This window comes from Oncorhynchus nerka, linkage group LG11 (assembly GCF_034236695.1).
Source record: "Oncorhynchus nerka isolate Pitt River linkage group LG11, Oner_Uvic_2.0, whole genome shotgun sequence".
Lineage (NCBI taxonomy): Eukaryota > Metazoa > Chordata > Actinopteri > Salmoniformes > Salmonidae > Oncorhynchus > Oncorhynchus nerka.
Genome location: NC_088406.1, coordinates 53,692,199 through 53,706,091, shown reverse-complemented (window position 1 = coordinate 53,706,091; position 13,893 = coordinate 53,692,199). Strand labels below are relative to the sequence as shown.

Sequence of the window (13,893 nt, the reverse complement as noted above, 5' to 3'; positions counted from 1 at the left end):
GATGGAATAAGGCATCTGGATTTATTTATTGTACTCTGCTTCACCCCGTGTCCTGAGAATAATTGCACCAAATGTACAATTGTATGCATTGCCTTCATAACTTCATTAGTGCTTTGAAGGCTTTCAGAACTTTGCAGGTTTTCAAGAAGGGTTTGTTGGTCTTGGTTGTTTTTGGGGGCTTGGGGATGGTCTTGATCAGGAACCCCAGGTTTTCCTATTTTCAGCTTCTTTGAGGTTAGTTGAAATATCCTAGAAAGAAATCACAGTTCTTAGAGAGGACTGCCCAAATTGTCCCTAACAGGGTAGATCTTGACTAATGCCACGTTCAGGTGCTATAATAGTTGTCGAAAATTCCAAATTCAAACTAGGAAGTTTCCCTTGAATGACCCTCCAAATCGGAATTACAAGTGGGAAACTGAGAAAAAGCTGTTGCCGAGTTGTTACCGTTTCAACCAAAAGATGACAGCGAATACGTTTTTGACAACTACAACCCTGTTAAATTGATAATTAGGCAACATTTGCCATTTGATAATGTAGATAGTTTGGCCATATTGTCAATGTTAAGGATGCTAGCTAACGTAATTATGAGCAACGTCAACTAGTTTTATCAAGCTAGCTAAAATCGTATTGGTTGGATAATTATTCCAACCAAAAGCACATGAATGAAACAGTCGTATTTCTAGAAAGTAGGAAGTTCCGACGAGCACGTGAGCGTGGCATAAACACTCAAATGACCACAAAAAAGAGGTTGTGTTTGTAGCATTTATTGACATAGAATGTAAATTACATTTTAGGGTTAAGGATGGAATGAAATTCCCTTCTATAGGACACAATTCAGATGTACACTCATCAATAATGTTTTTTTCTTTGTTTTTAAAGGAGACACTCCTGCTGTAGTAGGAAGTAGAGGCTAGGGAGAGAGGTAGGTGGATGAAGACAGAGAGGAAGAACACTGACAGACGCCGAGTAGTGACTAGAACCCGACGAAACCGTGGCATGGTCCAGTCGAGTTTTAGCACTTGACATGTCTCCGACAGTAATATATTTCAATAGAATTCACTGTTGGACTCACCTCTGGCGGAGTAGCGCTGCCTCATTCTTCTCCATGACCAGAGTATGCTCAGCAGCAGAGGCTCTCCGCTAAAGACAATAAACAAATTACAGTACTACTTGAAAGTATGTGATCCCCTTGTGCAATTACAGATATATTGTAGTTTTTACATTAAAATCTTAATTGAATCAGAGTCAGTCTTTTTTATCTGACATAACAGGTTAATATTTACCAATACCATATGTTGGTGAAGAAGAAATCATGCGTGTAGTAGAATGTTTTGTTTTTAAAGGAATTATTGCAGGTGCAAAAATAATTGAACCCCAAGTTGCATTGGTTAAATCAGTAAGTATGTCGAATAAGGTGGGTACATAATTGGGTACCAAATGAACCAATAAAAGGAGAGATCGTTAGGACAGCTTTTTGGGCGGGACTGTGATAATAGAGATAAGAAACCTGGTCAGTTTGGTGTTACCCATCCAGGTGAATGCAAAGCACACCATGCCAAGAGGAAAGGAGATCTCAGAGGACATCAGGACGAGGGTAGTGAGCACATCAGTCTGGAAGAAGGCTATAAAATCCCCTTTAAAAGATTTGAGCTCAGTCCACTGTGAGGCATTTACAAATGGAGAGCATTTAACATGACAGCAAGTCGGCCTAGAAGTGGACGCCCTTCCAAAATATCTCCAAGAGCCACAAGAACAATAATAAATCAGGTAAAAGCAAACCCAAACATAACATCTAGAGATTTGCAGACCTCCCCTTGCTGCATCTCCGATAACTGTGCAAGCTTCAATAATAAGAACAGTGAATCCAATGCCATTCATGGGGGGGAGTCCCATTCTCTGGATCACTTAATCAATCAAAAAATTGACCTCTTTGGTCACAATCATCACCACTATGTTTGGCAAAAACCCAACACTGCCCACCACCAAAATAACCTTATCCCAACAGTCAAGCATGGTGCTGGGAATGTCAAGATCTGGGGCTGCTTTTCCTCCTCTGGATCCGGATGACTCCACATCATTAAGAGAACCATGGATTCTGAGGTATACCAGGAGATTCTTGAACAGAACACCAGGTCATCAGTCAAGGAGCTGAAGCTGGGTCGAAAATGTGGCTTCCAACAAGACAATGACCCAAAGCATTCAACCAAATCTACCATCATGAGAAAGAATATTTGTGTTTTGGATTGGCCAAGTCAAAGTCCTGACCCCCTTCCAATCGAGATGCTGTGGCAGGACCTGAAGCAGGAAGTTCATGCCAGACACCCCTCAAACCTCACTCAATTGGCTGAGTTCTGTAAGGAGGAGTGGGCAAAAATCCTCAAAACAGATGTCAGAAACTGATTACTGGATATAGGAGACGTTTACTATCACTGCTAATGGAGGTGCCACAAACGATTGACTGAAGGAGTTCATGTATTTTGCACACATCAAATCTGAGTTTCTGTTAAATAAACCTCTTTTGTTAAAAAAACAATGAAAATATATCATAATTTTTTGGTTTCTGTCACTTACTTGGAATGTTTTTCTTACGGATTGGAGTTTAGATAAGGATTTTATATGTTTATTTTATAGCAAGATAATGACCAGCCCTGTAGGGTTTACATACATTCAAGCAACACTGTATATCTTAGTGTACAGCAAGACACAGAGTAACTAGCAAAACGTAGCTAATAACACCTTAGTGCAACTACAGTAGCTAACTTTAAAGTGAATGTTCTACTTACAGATATGGTCTGGATTTTCTCTTGTAGCGTGGCAATCTGAAGAGAGAACAAAAGTTGCATTAGAAATGTGTGCAAAGACATCCTATCACATGTGACCCAATACGAGTGTTGATACTGGGGCTTATGGTTTGGTTTAAGTACTTCGTAGTTTAGCTTACTATTGAGCGGTTATGGATCAGTATTTGGCAGGCTGTCTTAGGCTTACTTACATGTTGCTTTTCCTCATGTTTGTCTTGAATCAGGGCTTTGGTCCTGTGAAAAGACAAACACCAATGTACATGTCATGTGAATGAGAACAAATCCTAATATGATCAAACTAATATCAAAATCCACTTACAGCTCGTTAGAGTCTGTCTATACATCTTCTCACTGCTGTGGAGTTTTAGATGTAGAGCGGCATTCTTCTCTTCAAGCTGACCATTTTTGTCTGTTGCAAAGTACATGTAAAGTAAAGAACATATCAATACAGAATAAAGTGATTCTGGCTGGTGGGACATATGTTGTGTGTTTGTAACATAGCCTACCTCGAAGACCCCTGTTCACCTCCTCCAGTGTGGTTTTGATCTGTAGAAGATTCTGCATTTTTAACTGCTAGAGCAAACAACTGATCCATTGTAAAATATTATAGTATTTACAGTTTTGGGGTAAACTGAAAAGAGGGTCCTTTCTGTAATCACACCCATTCTTTTCATCTACTTATTTCAGTAACTTAACCAAATGTCTCCTAGCTTACACAATACTATACATTAACTTACTAAGGTTGCATCCTTCATCACAGTGACCTCAATCTCAATGTTTTCCTCACTCTTGATATCTGTAACTAAGGTGATTATTTGATCAACAGATGAATGCACATTTAGTTGTAGATAACCCTGCATGGTTCTACCCTCGAACAATCCTGACAAGTAAGCTTAGTAGGTCGATAAACAGTTTGCAAACTTTTTACACGATGGTCAAACTGTGTGATTTACTCACCAGTAGATTGGGTGTTGGTGGCACTAGGGATCCTGGCATCCCCACCGTGATGCTCTTTAAGTGGTTCCATCGGTCCCCACTGTTGGGAGCCATAACATATACCCCATTAAGATAGCTCTTTATCATCATACCAAACCAGTGAGTTTGATGGAGCAGTAATGGACTTACAACAGCTTTCAGTTTCTGTATGCGTTCAACACGCTCCTGGAGCTGGAGATGAAATGCCTCCATTTCTCCAGCTCTGATGTCCCATTGTTTCTTCATATCCTTGGGATAAAAGAGATGGGCTCAATGTTAACTGTGTGATAAACGTCTGACCATGACAATTAAACAAATTAATGAATGGACTATACTTTGACCGTGAGTTAATAGTTCAAATACATTTTCACCGGTCGACCGGTAGTTATTTGACTTTGCACCTATACAACTCCATACATTTCCAGAAACTAAACATTAGTCAATGTCAGTCCATTAGACCTGATTACATTGGTCATACACTGTAGAGGGCAGGGAAACTAGTTAAAGGGGTTGAGGAATAATAGTTTTCTGACTGCTTACCTCCAGCTCCTGACTATCCTCCTGAGAGGACTGCAGGCATGCCCGCAACCTTTTCACTGGCGCGTCATAGTCCTTCAACTAAAGCCAACCAGATTTAGAACATAAGTTACAATGATCATGGAAAAGTACATGTTACTGCAGGTATGCCCCGACCTTTGCACCTGCGAGTCATAGTCCTTCAACTAAAACCAACCAGATTTAGAACATAAGTTACAATAATCATGGAAAAGTATGTTATTCAAGTCCAGAATGTCTCAGGTCTGACTTAGCTTCTGAAACGTACCAGTATCTCCATTTCAGACAATTGAATCATTATGTCACATTTATTTTTCGATAGCTGGTCGAGTTTCACATTTAGCTGTGTCTCAGTCACTGGAGATACAGATGGGAATATGAAATTAGTCTTGGTTCAGGCATGACTAAGGAGCTAAATCTACTGTATAAAATGTAAGTACAAAAGCTTTCTTCTCCTCATCTGAGCTACTTAATGAAAGGTAGGAAAACTCACATAGACGTATCCTGCTTTTGATCTATGAGAAACAGAGACAAGGCAATGAGAACAATGTTCAAACATGGACTACATCATACATCATTAGAAGATCAATCAAACTGCAAAATGAGCCTTTCCCTCAATTCCTTTCATTTCCATAGGAAATTGAAGTGTATGAAAATTGTTGTAACATGGTAATAATACAAAAAGTTTACCGCAAGGACGGTCCTCCATAGTAATATCACACCAAGAACATTCAGGGCAGCAGGGAGAGTGAGCTCCCATCCCACTCCAGGATGGGTAGCTCCAAACCATTCATCTTCTAGAGAGAAGAGCAACTGGACAAACAAACAAACAAATGTCACATTACCATTTATTATGGAATTCACATCAGATGGAATGGACTGTCAATGAGGTAGAAAGGTAGATTACCATAAAGGATCTCTGTGGGTACTATTTACCAGTGGTGTAAAGTACCTTAATAAAGTACAAATCCCACCCAAAAATACTCAAGTACTACTTTTACTTTTTAGCTGCACCAACATGTTCAACTGACAACAGAGGTCAGCCTGCAGGCTAGATAGAGATGTGCCAAGTAAAGCCTCCCCAAAACCCTGCACTAATTGTGAATCACCTTATGGGACTCCCGGTCACGGCCGGTAATGACACAGCCTGGTATCGAACCCCAGGCTGTAGTGATGCTTAAATAGCTGTGCCAATGGGGAAGCCCTAAATAATGTACTTTTCATTTCATACATCTTCCCTGACACCCAAAAGTACTTGTTACATTTTGAATGCTTAGCAGGACAGGAAAATTGTCCAATTCACGCACTTATCAAGAGAACAGCCCTGGTCATCCTTACTGCCTCTGATGGCGGACTCACAAAACACACACACTTTGTTTGTAAAAAAAGTGTTGGAGTGTGCTCCTGGCTATCCGTAAATTAAAAACAACAAGAACATTGTGCCTTCTGGTTTTGTTAATACATGGAATTTGAAATTATTTATAGGCTACATTTACTTTTGATACTTCAGTAGTGTAACGACCCTGGGTTTTCAGCAGAAATCGACCCTGCCGCTCGAACATGCTTTTGCGGCACAGTCGATAGCGCGCCGGACCGCGGGCTCGAAGGTCGAGGGTTCGAGACCTGCTCGCTGCCTGTTTCATTACATTGGTGTCAGAAGTGATCGGACCTTGCATACACGACAGTGCGTGTGCTTGGCCGGTGAGCGCGTTCCTGTAAGACCTAGAGTCGCAAGCTAGCGCGAGGACGCGGTCTTTGAAAGGAGGGAGTAGTGTAACGACCCTGGGTTTATAAGCGCGGAAATCGATTCTGCCGCTCGAGCATGCTTTTGCGGCACAGTCGATAGCGCGCCGGACCTCGGGCTCGAAGACCTGCTCCCTGCCGTTTCATTACAGTATATTTAAAACCAAATATCTTTAGACTTTTATTTAAGTAGCATTTTACTGGGTGACTTTCACTTTTACTTGATTTTCTATTAAGGTATCTTAACTTTTATGTAGGACAATTGGGTACTTTTTCCACCACTGCTATTTAACTACTCTTTCAACTAAAGCCATTTCATATTTGCATTAAGCTCCATAGACTACACCAGCCACAAGCCCTTCACACTTCTACCATTATTAGTCTACTTCAATACAAGCAGGCACACATTATGTTCAGGAAATGTCCTTGTCTAGTTTTGTACTCAGGCCTACATCCTTTAGTCCTCCAAGTATAAGCGAGAAGAAAATGGTAAATTGGCCAATCACTCCTTGTTCGGGCATCGTCATGGCGGGCCAAGGAGCACCAAACTCCGGTACACCTACTTCTTGATACACATCCATATCGATGACTGAACCAAAATACACAAGACTCTATTTTTTAAATGCATGCGTTGTGACGTCATAATAGAGACATTATCAAGCCGCACCCCTTAGTTACTGTTGCGAAGTCCGACATGTTTTTTTTCTTCCAGCAAAGCGCATATCCACATTGAAATGGATGGAAGGCCAAAATTATCTCAAACTGTGTTGACACAGATGATAAAATTAAACCCATCGTCAAGGAATGTTAGGCTCTTGATTGACAAGCTGACGCACCAACTATTGTATCATAGGCCTAATTATCACAATTCTTTAGCCAGCAGCTGAAGGTTCTCATTACAAAAATAACAAATAAAGGCAGAGCTTAGGGCCTAAAACACTTTATTATTCAGTCATTTACTCATATTCAAAACCTTAAGAGAATCATAACACTAGTCTAATTTTAAAAAAACATCAGGGAATAGGCCTACAGAATATAAAGTAGCCTATCTAAGATATTTTGGTTTAGCTCTTCAACAGTTGATTTTAGACAGTAGACTAATCCCACATCCCTAATTTAATTTAGTTTAGTTAGTAAGTTTTAGTTTGGAAACACTCAATTCATTAATAAAATACAATTATTTATTTTTTAAGAAATTGTCATTTCCAATACACAACCCTACCATGCAAATTAATAACAGGTAGGCCTAAATATGTTTATTCTTAACTGCATACAAAATTATTTCCAACAACCAACTCAGTAACATAAGCCTACAAGTGCTCAACAAATGCTCAACATAAAATCTTGAGTGGTATAAACACACATCAGATAGGAATCAAATGTTTAGATCTAACAGTATGTTAGGGACCAGACACCAGAGCATCTGTATTTAAACGTGCCCTCTTTAACAGGCAATTAACTTCAGTTTTTATGTTAAACCCAATGGAAGCCTTTATGGATTTAAGTCAAACACTTATTATACCGAGTGACGAAGCAGACTCAGTGAGTCTCCGTCTGTCACGTCCTGACCTTAGTTCCTTTTTTATGTCTCTGTTTTAGTGTGGTCAGGGCGTGAGTTGGAGTGGGCATTCTATGTTTTTGTTCTATGTTTTGTATTTCTATGTTTGGCCTGGTATGGTTCCCAATCAGAGGCAGCTGTCGATCGTTGTCTCTGATTGAGAACCATACTTAGTGGGAAAACAGGCTACCTATGTTTTGTGGGTAGTTGTTTTCTGTTTTTGTGTCTGCACCAGACAGAACTGTTTCGGTTTCGTTCATTGTCTTTGTTGTTTTATTATTCAGTGTTCAGCTCAAAATAAAAAAGATGAACACTTACCACGCTGCACCTTGGTCCTCAGCTTCTTCCACCAACGACAGCCGTTACACCGTCGTTACTAAAGCACATTGTTGAATTTCACTTATATTGTTGGCTCTCCTTCTTATTTCCCTATAGGATATATATTTAGTCATTAGTTTCCCCAAAATAGGCTTATACATCTTGTTTTAATAAAATTAATTGGCCATTATCATGAGTATTTACCCTGCGCAAATCTAATGTGTTGGGGAAATGTTGTTCTCGTTCTTCTCGGACTTGAGTGAAACATTTAAATACGTTAATTTACCCATATATAATCCTCCAAGATAAGTTTATGCAAGATAAGTTTACACCCGCAACCCTAACGAGAAAGAGCTTTGTTCTGCATTTCCCTTTGTTTGTAGATTAATTCGTGCTTCTGCGCAAAGCATTCAAGTAAATTACATTTACATTTACATTTAAGTCATTTAGCAGACGCTCTTATCCAGAGCGACTTACAAATTGGTGCGTTCACCTTAAGACATCCAGTGGAACAGCCACTTTACAATAGTGCATCTAAATCTTTTAAGGGGGGTGAGAAGGATTACTTTATCCTATCCTAGGTATTCCTGAAAGAGGTGGGGTTTCAGGTGTCTCCGGAAGGTGGTGATTGACTCCGCTGTCCTGGCGTCGTGAGGGAGTTTGTTCCACCATTGGGGGGCCAGAGCAGCGAACAGTTTTGACTGGGCTGCGCGGGAACTGTACTTCCTCAGTGGTAGGGAGGCGAGCAGGCCAGAGGTGGATGAACGCAGTGCCCTTGTTTGGGTGTAGGGCCTGATCAGAGCCTGGAGGTACTGAGGTGCCGTTCCCCTCACAGCTCCGTAGGCAAGCACCATGGTCTTGTAGCGGATGCGAGCTTCAACTGGAAGCCAGTGGAGAGAGCGGAGGAGCGGGGTGACGTGAGAGAACTTGGGAAGGTTAAACACCAGACGGGCTGCGGCGTTCTGGATGAGTTGTAGGGGTTTAATGGCACAGGCAGGGAGCCCAGCCAACAGCGAGTTGCAGTAATCCAGACGGGAGATGACGGGAGTAGGACGCAATCCAAGCGAACTGGCCACCGCCTTGATGTTAGTTGAGAACGACAGGGTGTTGTCCAGGATCACGCCAAGGTTCTTAGCGCTCTGGGAGGAGGACACAATGGAGTTGTCAACCGTGATGGCGAGATCATGGAATGGGCAGTCCTTCCCGGGAGGAAGAGCAGCTCCGTCTTGCCGAGGTTCAGCTTGAGGTGGTGATCCGTCATCCACACTGATATGTCTGCCAGACATGCAGAGATGCGCAGGTTGTTCGCCACCTGGTCATCAGAAGGGGGAAAGGAGCAAGATTAATTGTGTGTCGTCTGCATAGCAATGATAGGAGAGACCATGTGAGGTTATGACAGAGCCAAGTGACTTGGTGTATAGCGAGAATAGGAGAGGGCCTAGAACAGAGCCCTGGGGACGGAATCAGGAGATAGGGTTGGAGAAGGTTTGAGCAGAGGAAGAGATGATAGGTGGTGAGGAGACAGAGTGTTGGATCTCAAGGTAGTGGCCACGCCACCTGTAAAGATGACGTATTGCCTGCCTGAGTAGGGGAGTCAAAGGTAGACAATCGCCCAGAACAGGTGAGCCGTCCTGGAGCTTATCAAGGGCTCATTGATGAAGGCGATAAATGATAAGGATGTTAAGCTTGAAAGGGCTGGTAACTGTGACAGCATGGAGGAGGACAGATGAGGACTGATGGTTCACAGTACGGCACGTGGGCCGCAGTGTCTAGATCCATGGATGAGAAGCAGAGGAGAGGCATAGGCTGAGTTAGCTTGGCCGCAGATCGGCAGCAGGCTACCAGGAGACCTGGAAGTGCGCGCTCCAGATTAGAGTGGATACAGGGATAGACAGACACATAGTTGAGGCAGAAGAGGTACGCTAATGCAGATTGGAATGAATGACTAGTCTCTTGAAAGCTTACTGAACTGATTTGGTATGCTGAAGTAGAATCATGAAGGTCATTCTGAGCTTTTAAAATGAGATGTTAGCGGGACAGCTCAGGTCCCTAAAAGGATCTGGGTTGCAACGTTCAAGACCTTCCGTGGGGGTTTGGAGACCTAGAAAAAGAAAAGATTGATGGGCTGGTCTGTAGTTGTATCTTACCTAATGATCTGCATCGGAGGATGATATCGAGTGTCCAAGCTTGATTTTTTTTGCAATTGTTTGATGGAATAAGGCAGGGTAACTCAATTGTATGCATTGCCTTCATATCTTCTCTTGAGGCTTTCAGACAGGAAGGGTTTGTTGGTCTTGGTTGTTTTTCAGGGGGCTTGGGGATGGTCTTGATCAGGAACCAAGCATTCAAGTAAATTACATTTACATTTACATTTAAGTCATTTAGCAGACGCTCTTATCCAGAGCGACTTACAAATTGGTGCGTTCACCTTAAGACATCCAGTGGAACAGCCACTTTACAATAGTGCATCTAAATCTTTTAAGGGGGTGAGAAGGATTACTTTATCCTATCCTAGGTATTCCTGAAAGAGGTGGGGTTTCAGGTGTCTCCGGAAGGTGGTGATTGACTCCGCTGTCCTGGCGTCGTGAGGGAGTTTGTTCCACCATTGGGGGGCCAGAGCAGCGAACAGTTTTGACTGGGCTGCGCGGGAACTGTACTTCCTCAGTGGTAGGGAGGCGAGCAGGCCAGAGGTGGATGAACGCAGTGCCCTTGTTTGGGTGTAGGGCCTGATCAGAGCCTGGAGGTACTGAGGTGCCGTTCCCCTCACAGCTCCGTAGGCAAGCACCATGGTCTGCCCACCACCAAAATGCGGATGCGAGCTTCAACTGGAAGCCAGTGGAGAGAGCGGAGGAGCGGGGTGACGTGAGAGAACTTGGGAAGGTTAAACACCAGACGGGCTGCGGCGTTCTGGATGAGTTGTAGGGGTTTAATGGCACAGGCAGGGAGCCCAGCCAACAGCGAGTTGCAGTAATCCAGACGGGAGATGACGGGAGTAGGACGCAATCCAAGCGAACTGGCCACCGCCTTGATGTTAGTTGAGAACGACAGGGTGTTGTCCAGGATCACGCCAAGGTTCTTAGCGCTCTGGGAGGAGGACACAATGGAGTTGTCAACCGTGATGGCGAGATCATGGAATGGGCAGTCCTTCCCCGGGAGGAAGAGCAGCTCCGTCTTGCCGAGGTTCAGCTTGAGGTGGTGATCCGTCATCCACACTGATATGTCTGCCAGACATGCAGAGATGCGATTCGCCACCTGGTCATCAGAAGGGGGAAAGGAGAAGATTAATTGTGTGTCGTCTGCATAGCAATGATAGGAGAGACCATGTGAGGTTATGACAGAGCCAAGTGACTTGGTGTATAGCGAGAATAGGAGAGGGCCTAGAACAGAGCCCTGGGGGACGCCAGTGGTGAGAGCGCGTGGTGAGGAGACAGATTCTCGCCACGCCACCTGGTAGGAGCGACCTGTCAGGTAGGACGCAATCCAAGCGTGGGCCGCGCCGGAGATGCCCAACTCGGAGAGGGTGGAGAGGAGGATCTGATGGTTCACAGTATCGAAGGCAGCCGATAGGTCTAGAAGGATGAGAGCAGAGGAGAGAGAGTTAGCTTTAGCAGTGCGGAGGGCCTCCGTGATACAGAGAAGAGCAGTCTCAGTTGAATGACTAGTCTTGAAACCTGACTGATTTGGATCAAGAAGGTCATTCTGAGAGAGATAGCGGGAGAGCTGGCCAAGGACGGCACGTTCAAGAGTTTTGGAGAGAAAAGAAAGAAGGGATACTGGTCTGTAGTTGTTGACATCGGAGGGATCGAGTGTAGGTTTTTTCAGAAGGGGTGCAACTCTCGCTCTCTTGAAGACAGAAGGGACGTAGCCAGCGGTCAGGGATGAGTTGATGAGCGAGGTGAGGTAAGGGAGAAGGTCTCCGGAAATGGTCTGGAGAAGAGAGGAGGGAATAGGGTCAAGCGGGCAGGTTGTTGGGCGGCCGGCCGTCACAAGACGCGAGATTTCATCTGGAGAGAGAGGGGAGAAAGAGGTCAGAGCACAGGGTAGGGCAGTGTGAGCAGAACCAGCGGTGTCGTTTGACTTAGCAAACGAGGATCGGATGTCGTCGACCTTCTTTTCAAAATGGTTGACGAAGTCATCTGCAGAGAGGGAGGAGGGGGGGGGAGGGGGAGGAGGATTCAGGAGGGAGGAGAAGGTGGCAAAGAGCTTCCTAGGGTTAGAGGCAGATGCTTGGAATTTAGAGTGGTAGAAAGTGGCTTTAGCAGCAGAGACAGAAGAGGAAAATGTAGAGAGGAGGGAGTGAAAGGATGCCAGGTCCGCAGGGAGGCGAGTTTTCCTCCATTTCCGCTCGGCTGCCCGGAGCCCTGTTCTGTGAGCTCGCAATGAGTCGTCGAGCCACGGAGCAGGAGGGGAGGACCGAGCCGGCCTGGAGGATAGGGGACATAGAGAATCAAGGGATGCAGAAAGGGAGGAGAGGAGGGTTGAGGAGGCAGAATCAGGAGATAGGTTGGAGAAGGTTTGAGCAGAGGGAAGAGATGATAGGATGGAAGAGGAGAGAGTAGCGGGGGGAGAGAGAGCGAAGATTGGGACGGCGCGATACCATCCGAGTAGGGGCAGTGTGGGAAGTGTTGGATGAGAGCAAGAGGGAAAAGGATACAAGGTAGTGGTCGGAGACTTGGAGGGGAGTTGCAGTGAGGTTAGTGGAAGAACAGCATCTAGTAAAGATGAGGTCGAGCGTATTGCCTGCCTTGTGAGTAGAGGGGGAAGATGAGAGGGTGAGGTCAAAAGAGGAGAGGAGTGGAAAGAAGGAGGCAGAGAGGAATGAGTCAAAGGTAGACGTGGGGAGGTTAAAGTCGCCCAGAACTGTGAGAGGTGAGCCGTCCTCAGGAAAGGAGCTTATCAAGGCATCAAGCTCATTGATGAACTCTCCGAGGGAACCTGGAGAGCGATAAATGATAAGGATGTTAAGCTTGAAAGGGCTGGTAACTGTGACAGCATGGAATTCAAAGGAGGCGATAGACAGATGGGTAAGGGGAGAAAGAGAGAATGACCACTTGGGAGAGATGAGGATCCCGGTGCCACCACCCCGCTGACCAGAAGCTCTCGGGGTGTGCGAGAACACGTGGGCGGACGAAGAGAGAGCAGTAGGAGTAGCAGTGTTATCTGTGGTGATCCATGTTTCCGTCAGTGCCAAGAAGTCGAGGGACTGGAGGGAGGCATAGGCTGAGATTAACTCTGCCTTGTTGGCCGCAGATCGGCAGTTCCAGAGGCTACCGGAGACCTGGAACTCCACGTGGGTCGTGCGCGCTGGGACCACCAGATTAGAGTGTGGAGCGTTTGTATGGTCTGTGCAGAGAGGAGAGAACAGGGATAGACAGACACATAGTTGACAGGCTACAGAAGAGGCTACGCTAATGCAAAGGAGATTGGAATGACAAGTGGACTACACGTCTCGAATGTTCAGAAAGTTAAGCTTACGTAGCAGGAATCTTATTGACTAAAATAATTCAAATGATACAGTACTGCTGAAGTAGAATCATGAAGTAGAATCAGTACTGCTGAATCATCTATGGCTTTTAAAATGTCCAGATGTTTAGGTTTCTTGGACAGCTCAGGTCCCTAAAGAGAATCTGGGTTGCAAAGTGAGGACAAATCGACCTTCACGTGGGGGTTTCCCGTCGCCAAAATAGCCCTGGAGACCTAGAAAATAGACTTTATCATAGGCCTACCATTTGGCTTTGGTAATTGATGGGATATATGGCTTCCATGGTGGTCTTGGCAGGTAAGCACCATGGAGTTGTATCTTACCTAATGGCAACAGAGCAGAAATCTGCATACAAAGGCATTTTTAAAGAGTTGGATGATATCTAATGAGACCTACCATATAAATTACATAAAACACGTGTCCAATTTAGCTTGCTTGATTTTAAAGAAGACTTCTTGCAA

The 13,893-nt window shown here is 44.5% G+C and overlaps 1 long non-coding RNA gene across 1 annotated transcript; it reads right to left on the bottom strand.

The window, feature by feature from the left end:
• On the bottom strand, positions 1 to 3,035 carry LOC135573923 (uncharacterized). The gene is made up of 4 exons (XR_010465007.1): positions 2,993 to 3,035; positions 2,784 to 2,819; positions 1,073 to 1,140; positions 1 to 249 (listed from the first exon to the last, which is right to left on the bottom strand). It is a non-coding gene; the product is annotated as an uncharacterized LOC135573923 (long non-coding RNA).
• Positions 3,036 to 13,893: the final 10,858 nt, after the last annotated feature.